Source organism: Lathamus discolor, chromosome 9 (genome assembly GCF_037157495.1).
Source record: "Lathamus discolor isolate bLatDis1 chromosome 9, bLatDis1.hap1, whole genome shotgun sequence".
Classification (NCBI taxonomy): domain Eukaryota; kingdom Metazoa; phylum Chordata; class Aves; order Psittaciformes; family Psittacidae; genus Lathamus; species Lathamus discolor.
This window is the reverse complement of record NC_088892.1, coordinates 10,755,513-10,764,294: the sequence shown is the minus strand read 5'-3', so window position 1 is coordinate 10,764,294 and position 8,782 is coordinate 10,755,513. Positions and strand designations below refer to the sequence as shown.

The following is an 8,782-nucleotide window of genomic DNA, read 5'->3' as shown; positions in this document are numbered from 1 at the left end:
GAAAATAGGCTTTGAAAGTGTCAAACATGTTCTGCCTTATTTGTCAAAGGTACACATATTCTGCCTGGGAATCATGAAATCAGAGTTTTCCACAAGAAATAAATACACAGACAACTTGCCAGTTCCCACAGGAAATTAGTTATAATATTACTTGTAATTTTTCTTATGTACTGTTAATAATCATGTATATTAAAACATTTACTTTATAATTCATAAGATTTGGACAGTAAGGATGTTCTGAAATTGGACATACAATTTTAGAAGCTCATAAATATACATGACTAAAAAGCCATAAATAGCAACATGTCTATCCAGCTAAGAAATGTGCTACTTTTGTGGTTTTATAATCATGCATTGAAATTAGATCAGCCAACTACCGGTAGCTATTGGAAAATGGGATATATATAAACACACACACACACCCTTGAATATCAGAAATGACGGCCAATGTGCAATGTTAGCTGGTGGTCTGATTCAATACCTCTTACAATCGGTAGAATGAGCCAGACTCTTAAACCCAACAAAAAACAAAAAACGCGGGGGGGAGGCTCAACTGGTTCTTTTGTGATGTTTTGGAACTAAAAGGAAAAAGCAGGTTTTGGATTATTATTATGACAAGCCAGTCAAATTACAAGGTAGAGTTGATTTTGAATTGTTTCTACTAGAACTCACGTATACAGTGTACAGTGGCAAATAAACATGCTTGAACATACTGAAGGTTTGTGATTTAAAGTAGTTCTACCTATGTACTAAGAAGAAAAATATACAAAGGTTTTTAGAGATTTCCCAAGAAAACAAGCCAGTATTCATGGACCTGCATCCCAAAATATTGCCATTCTGGTGGTATTTCTATGAGGTCTCTTAGAATATTAAATGTTAAAAGATACAACTTTAAAAAAAAAAAATGTTGCCAGAAAAATTCTCAAAAATTTCAACTAGAATGCACCCTTGAAAAATGCTATTTAACAAGCTCTTAAGTTTTGTTATCAAATGAGACATTTTAGCTGTTTCAGAAAGAAAAACAACTTGAAAAATCTCATATTCCCCATCTATTTTTTTTTAGCTTATTTATGGATCTAATTTCAGACTAACTGAAGATGTCTAACAAGAAGTAAAGATTTCTATGCCCAGTTTTTCTGACAACACAGAGAGGAGGAAGTCTCTGCTGCCTGTGTCACCCACTTCCTAACTGCAACCTCAGGCACCTCAAGTCACTTTAGCCATCAACAGAGTAAAAGGATATGTGCGGTAAGTTCGCTGAACCTGAACTAGCCACAATAAAATCTTCATGTATAGGTAAGTGGTTTAGATTCCATTAGTTTTTAATTTTGCTTGTAAGAATAAACAGACACTTATTAATACTATTATTATTATTAATGCCTTTTTAAAATCAAACATAAATTACTGTGAGTATACACTTTCTTTTCCCAGGTAATGCATGTATAAAAACCTGTCACAGACCCCTGCAATTCACCATGCAGCAATGGAAACTGTATGAGCAGCAGAGTCTCAACAGAGAACAGCTCTTCTTTTTACTGTCGCAATTGCTTCTGAGAAACAACAAGAATAAATTCCCCTACTGTGTTTCTCTGCTAGCACACACCCATTTTCTTTTCTGCACATTTTACGTATGTAAAAAGGTATATTTTACATATACACCTCTCCCACGCAGAGCTCTTTTCACAGTACACAAAGAATGCTTATCCAGGACAAAAGTTAGCAAGATGACCGTATGGCTTGTTTTAGAAATCAAGCTAAAGAGGTATAAATCGGGGGAAAAAAAGGGGGCAGCAATGTACTCTTAGCAGGCAGTTCCTACCCATGCTGCTCTCTACTTGGTTCTTGTATGATTTTTATTGCTCATAAATTCTACCAAATTCTTAATTCCTGACTGTATGTTGGTATGGACTTACTGCCTGGAACACCTTTGAGACTGCACACAAATACAGCTCTATGCAGGCAGGGTTTTCTTTTTTCAGGTAAAGTTGAAACCTCTTCAAGGCAATGCCTTTGTATCCCTGTATCAACTGAAACTCTTGTTGAGAGTCTGCTGAGCTTCTCACTAGATCTAGGAATTTAACCAGCCACCGTGAGTCTCTATAGCACTGTACTTGATAGACAAATTATTTAAACAGTAACCCATCTCCTCCAGAGCTTTCTGCTGTTGTCTTATGCTCGGTTTAAGCTCACATGCACAATATCCCTGATGAAAGCAGGGCCCAGCAACTCCCATATTATCTGTACACTGCTGCCTTATATAACTGGTCCAAGCATACAAGCAACTGAATAACAAACCAGGATGAGGAAATACACCAGCTGAAAAGAGACCTGGGAGAGGGTGGAAATTTCATCAAGGAATATGTCTGCTTCTGCCAGTAGAATGAAGGGGTTAGTCTGGACTGGGAATTAAGTAGCGCCACATCACCAGGTTTTAGGACTTCATTGTTGTGTTCTACCCCAAAATCTTTCTTCTATGTTTTACTTCTCCCTTCACTCCATGATTCAATAGCTCCCTCCTCCAGTGTTTCTGTCTGTAGAGATTATAATTAAGAAAACACATACAGAAATAACCAACTTGTGAACTTCTATTTCTCAGCAACTCATTGTTCTCAGTGCTTTTCATTGTTTTGAATCTCTTCTTGATGACATACAATGCTAGAGCATGCAGCTTCTTGTATCTTGCAAAAATGTTTGAGTTAAAACTAAGGCCATGTAAAGGTCTTATGAAAATCCTGCAAGGAACAGAAAAAAATATTCTGAGCAGTGTGACACTAAGGCCATGTACCCAGCATCCCAGGAGACTTTGGTTCCAGTTTCTCTTCTAAATTAGGCAGAACATGAAGCTGAACCTGCACTTAGCACAAGTCAGGTAAGTGCTATAACCCTATGCTCCCTTCTGCCTGGGAGAAAGATGGGCCTTGCTGTTTTCTTTCAGTGTTCTCCCACTAGGGAACTTTTGATGAAACTAATATATTGCCACAAAAGCTTTTTAGCTTAAATGTATCTTTCATTTCTGATGAAAAGCCACTCGGGGAAAAAAAAAAAAAAAAAAAGACCTTTTTCTAAAAAAAAAAAAAAACCAAAAAAAAACCAACCAAAATATACAACAATAAAACAAGACATGCTGTTTATTCCTTAGGCTTGATAAAGCCAGGCTCATACAGAGGTGGAAAAAAAATGAACACCCGGAGTGTTTTCATATTTCACAGGGAAAGGGAATTTTATTCCTCACAGCAGCAGTGTCCCCTGCTCCATTTTGGCTGGAGCAAAGGAGAAGGGAAAAAAAAAAGGGGGAAATGAAGACAAAAAAACCTCATTCTGGTATTAAAACAGATACAGGAAACATGTGGGGGACCAGCTCATCAGGAAGAAAGATTTCCACCCACACTGCTTCACACAGGTCAGCTCAGTGAGCGCACAGTGCAGCCTGTGTAATGGAAAATAACACAGCCTCAGAACAGCCAGGGCTTGTGCTGGAAAAGTGAGGAAAGGATTGGAGAGGAACTGCAAAGTATGTGGGGAAGGTGGATGACACTCAAGGTTTCTGTCTACTGACAGAGGTAGCAATTTTAGCTAATGCCTCTTCTAGCATTGTTTCATAAGGCCCTTGGGAAGGATATCGTCAATAGGCTCTGGGGTTTTTGTAAGTCCATGGTGCAATCTAGCTCATGGGTGCTTTTCCTGAATGGTTAAATCAATTATACCATCATATTTACCATTCTGAGGAAGTATTTTGTGTTTTCCTGAGGCTCTGAGATTAAGTATCTTGATAGCTAAAAGGTATCTGCAGTCTGTTTTTTCTGAAGGAGTGCCAGACAGTGAGGGATTGTGCAGCTGAATTTCTGAGGATCAATTAGGAAAAAAAAATAAAAAAAAAGAAAAAACTAATACAAGTGGAAGTAGTAGCAGGAACTATGTTACTACATGGCATTGGGAAACAGCAGTCTGACTAATGCATGAGCCATTATTAATATTAAAATAATTGCTTAAGAAACACCAAAAAGCAATTTATGTGGAATTTTCAAAATATATGTATACAAGTTTTCTGTACAAACTAAAAGCCACTTAAATTCTTAAGCATTATAAATTATTACTTTTTAACCAAAAAGCAGACTTAATACTTTACTGACTATATACTTCAACCACCATTTTATAGTTTGTGCCTAAATTTAGACCCTGTGTATAGATTTACTCTTCTACTAATGCATCCTAATATCACAACCAATTCCTCAGAAAAGACAGTTTGAAGACTTCTGCAAACAGCTGGCTGAATTAAATCTTTGCAGTTCTAACCTCAAAGCTTAATTGATTACAATGAAGATTAAAGCAGACATATTTCAACCCCAAGATTTATTGGCTACTGTACCAAAGATAGGTTTCTATCACACTAAGGTCAATAAGGACTTTCTACGCTTGCAAACAGCAAGGAAATACAATATAATTGCACTTCAGAATTAGATTAATATCAGCAAAGAAAAGACTGTAAATCCATGTAGCTAGCAAAAAATATACTATAGGTTCAACAATTGAACAGAGAACTGAAAGCAGTACAGAAAAATTATTCCAGATCTATAAATTTTGTTGGATTTAGAGCAAGCATAATGCACACAGATGGGTGAGAAATAACATTACAGGATTTAAATTACTCTGTTTTTCAGTTACCACTTAAAATAGCATTCATTTAAATATTAAAGAACATAATAATTTAGTGCATTATAAATTATTACAATGGCTTTTCAAGAACAGAGAAATGTTTAGAAGCTTTATGCTACCTGAACCTTATGGCAATGATTTTGCAACGAAGAAGTAACCTTAATCAGCAGATACAGTTCTTTCAGGAAAAAACTTACCTGAAAGCAGTTTTGAAGAATTATTTCTTTCCAGCCTCTCAGAGGTTCCCAGTATTTTCACCTGCTCTTGGGTCTTTGCAGCAAATGACTGCAAAAAATTGCTTAAACTTTAAGAATTTTTGACTGTGTTTTGAATACATCATTATGCACATGTAAAAATCACTGCGATAGGGTCAAGTTGAATTGTTTTCCAGCACAGGAAAAATGGAAGATTAAGAAAAGACCCTTAAATACCAGTACAACTGAAAAAGATGGATGACATTTCAAGAGGTCAGGTTGTCTGAAATCACAAACAAAAAAGACAAAAGCCTGTAGAAACCACTTTCTTAAACCAGAGGCAAGATGAAAGACTGATGAAGTCTCAAGAAAAGACCTAAGAACCTTACAGTACTTTCAGAAAAGAGCAGCCATGGCTACAAGCATAGATAGAAGTCCCAGGCACAAATAAATGCTGTGTGGAGACTAGATTGAGAGCAGCTGAGAAGGATTTAGGGATGTTGGTTGATGAGCTCAACATAGAAGTGGTAATGTGCTCTTGTAGCCCAGAAACCACCTGTGTCCTGGGCTGCATTAAGAGGATTATGACCAGAAGGTCAAAGGAGATGATCCTGCCCTTCTACTCTGCTCTCATGAGAACCTGCATGCAGTCCTGTGTCAAGCTTGCAGGCTCCCAATACAAGAGGGACATGGACCTACTTGAACAGGTCCAGAGGATACCACAAAATCAGAAGGCTGACATATCTCTCCTATGGAGTTGGGCTTGTTCAGCCTGGAGAAGGCTCTGGGGAGAGCCCTAACAGCCTTTCAATACCTAAATGAGGCCTACAAGAAATCTGGAGAAGGGCTTTTTACAAGGGTGTGTTGTGACATGACAAAGGGGATTGGCTTTAACCTGAAAGAGAGTTTGGATTAGATACAAGGAATAAATTCTTCATCATAAGGATGGTGAGGCACTGGCACAGGTTGCCCCAGAAAAGCTGTGGGTGCCCCATACATGGCAGTGTTCAAGGCCAGGTTGGACAGGGATTTGAGCAACCTGGTCTAGTGGAAAGTGTCCCTGCCCATGGCAGCGGGTTGGAACTAAATGAGATTTAAGGTCCCTTCCAACCCAACCCATTCTATGATTTTGTGATTGTATGATTCCCTAGTCCAAAATAGTCAAACACAGTGGAAGAATGTCTGTCCAAAGAACATTTGAGTAATGAGAAAACAGGCTCCAAAAATTGTATGCAAGTCTCTTTATAGTGTTTCATTCATCTTCCTATTTCTCTTGAGCTAATTAATGCAAAGAACAGTCTATTTCTTCTTCTTCTTCTTTTTTTTTTTCCTGACAGAAGTGTTATTTAAATTACTAGATGGCCTGTAAGAGACATATTGTTAGCATCCAAGGAAGTATGTAGTCTGTGGGACCAAAAGTCATCCAAGGAGCCTGTACTAGGTCAGAAGTTTATGCCATCAGTGTGCAGGAGGAGCTGTGAGAGATGCAAGAGTGTCACTTAAGGAAAAATTTGAAATCAAAGAATTCTAATGGGCTGGGGCATAAAAACTGTACAGTACTGTTTCACATAACTCAATGTTTCGTTTCAATATTAGGGATGGTGACACAAGTCAAGTCCAAGAGTGACAGCACTAAGACTTTCTGGTGTGAGCTATTGATAGTTCACTAAAGTAAGCAGAGTGATGTTGATTTACATCAGGTTATTGCCTGTTTTGGATAGCTCTGAAAATACAAGTGTCATTGTAGAAAGGAACATGGAAACATTATTCTGCTCACAGAAACCTGAGTTTACACTGGGATCATGTGTTTGCTGGCCGCCTTAGTGCAGTTATGCATGTAGGAGAGCAATTACCTGTTAACTTTGAGACATTACTGCTGCCACAAGCCAAATACAGTGTGACAAAACCTTCAGGTCTCATGGAAAATAATGAGATTAGGTATAGCTACTATACAGACTTTTTGTCTGAGATCACCACTAGAAGCTATTTCTGCCTTTTTAACAGATTTAAATTCCAATGCATGATATTTAATGGTAAGTTCTTAAAATTTCTAACATCTTTTTCAGTTGTAGTTTTTATTTGGTTGGGATTTGTTTTGATTTGTTTTGTTGTGGGGTTTTTTTAGAGATTTGCTTTGAGTATGTGAAACATTCTTTTACTATTTTTCCACTAAAGATTGTCCTTTCATAGCTATTGCTTACCTGCATTACAGAAACAAAGGCTAGCAATTGTGATTACAGTTCTTATAGTCCCAGAACTCTGATAAAACAAATCCAGTCCCTGTCCAAAAGCATTATAAGTTGAGTAAATAACAGCAACAATGTAGATATAAATCAGTGCTTCCATAATAATCCTTAATGGTTTCTAAATCGATTTACATAAGCATATGCTTCTTTGTAGGTGGTTTCGAACTGAACTGTCTCATAGGAACATGTCCACCAGGAAACTGAACAGCTCAGATGTAAATGATTCAGATGTATCATCAGGAACAATAAGATCCCAATGCATTTAGTCATATTTCACTGCCTCCTACATAATTAATTTAATTTATTTGCTATACTCTCAATCCATTTCTCCATTATTACCAAAAGAAGCGAGGATTGAAAATTACCTAAGTACATATGGAATATTACCTAAGTACCTATGGATAGAAATTATGACAGGAGAATGTATGGATACATGGTGGTGTGGGATTTTTTCAGATGGCTGTGACCACCCACTTTTTTTATACTAGCTATCCTGTCTCCCCTCTTTATTCAGTGAGTCTCTCCTAGGAGAGGAAGAAATGCCTTCTGGCATTGTTGTATATTGGGTTTGGATCTAATAAGTCCCCCTAATTCCCATTGGCTAAGTATGCTGAATGCAAATTACACTAGGCACAGAGTCTTTGGTAAAATTTAGTACACCTGAGTACAGACACAAAGGCTTTAAATTATTAGATTCATTCTTAGGGACCAGAAATCATGAAGCTCAGGTTAGCAAATCTCTCTGTATTCCTGGATCTGAAGGCAAGCAAATTTCATTTTCTTTTAGACAGTTTACTTGCTATTAGCATCACAAATTCTGCTCATTATTGAATATTCCAAGGCTGGGCCTTTTCCTATGTGGCACATGCTGTTCACACAGCGAATTAACCTGGGAGCTCTCTATTTTCTATTGCTCTAGGCTACATGACAACTGAAAGTCCTAGAGGGAACTGTGGGCTCTGAATGAAAATTATTTCCCAGTAGAAAATAGGTGTTACTTGCCATCTGAATGTATTATTGCCAAAATAAGAACTTCCCTTGTCTGTTTTCCTTCTTTTTCTTTTTTTTAAGGCCTGAAATAAATTACTTTGACATACACCTTGATTATACTACCAAACTACATGGTGACATAAAAAGTACACTTCTTAAAATCACAAGTAACACTACATAGAGAAGGGCTGCAAGCTCGTTGGAGGACAGGTTTACAATTCAAAACTATTTTAACAAACTAGGAAAATAACTCCAGGAAAAAAAAAAAAAAAGATGTCATTTCATAAAGACAGCTATAAAGTTTAATACTTGGGCTGGAAGAATAAGCTGCAAAAATATTGCATAGGGAACAATTTACTAGGCACAGTAGGCAACACTAATGCTAAAAGGAAGCTAGGAACTGTGATAGCTCACAAACTCTAAGCTGTTGAAGGAAAGGAAAAGGCCAAAGGGGGATGAATAAGTGGATATATTCTCTACTGGAGATGGGACAAATGCCTCCCCTTTCAGAGGCTGGGACCACAGCATCAGCTGTAACTCATATTGAAAAATGCACTTCAGGAAATATAAGGATAATGGTGCCCAGTGTAATTTTCTTATTCCTCACTATAGATATTTACTTTAAAAATGTCAAGAACATGTACACAAAATACCATTGCTAAATGTGTTCGGGAATATTAGAAATATTTCTGATTTATG

General features: G+C 37.2%; 1 long non-coding RNA gene across 1 annotated transcript; it reads right to left on the bottom strand.

The window, feature by feature from the left end:
• Positions 1-223: 223 nt before the first annotated feature.
• On the bottom strand, positions 224-5,256 carry LOC136019397 (uncharacterized). Its single transcript, XR_010614861.1, has 3 exons — positions 4,851-5,256; positions 3,717-3,842; positions 224-2,732 (listed from the first exon to the last, which is right to left on the bottom strand). It is a non-coding gene; the product is annotated as an uncharacterized LOC136019397 (long non-coding RNA).
• Positions 5,257-8,782: the final 3,526 nt, after the last annotated feature.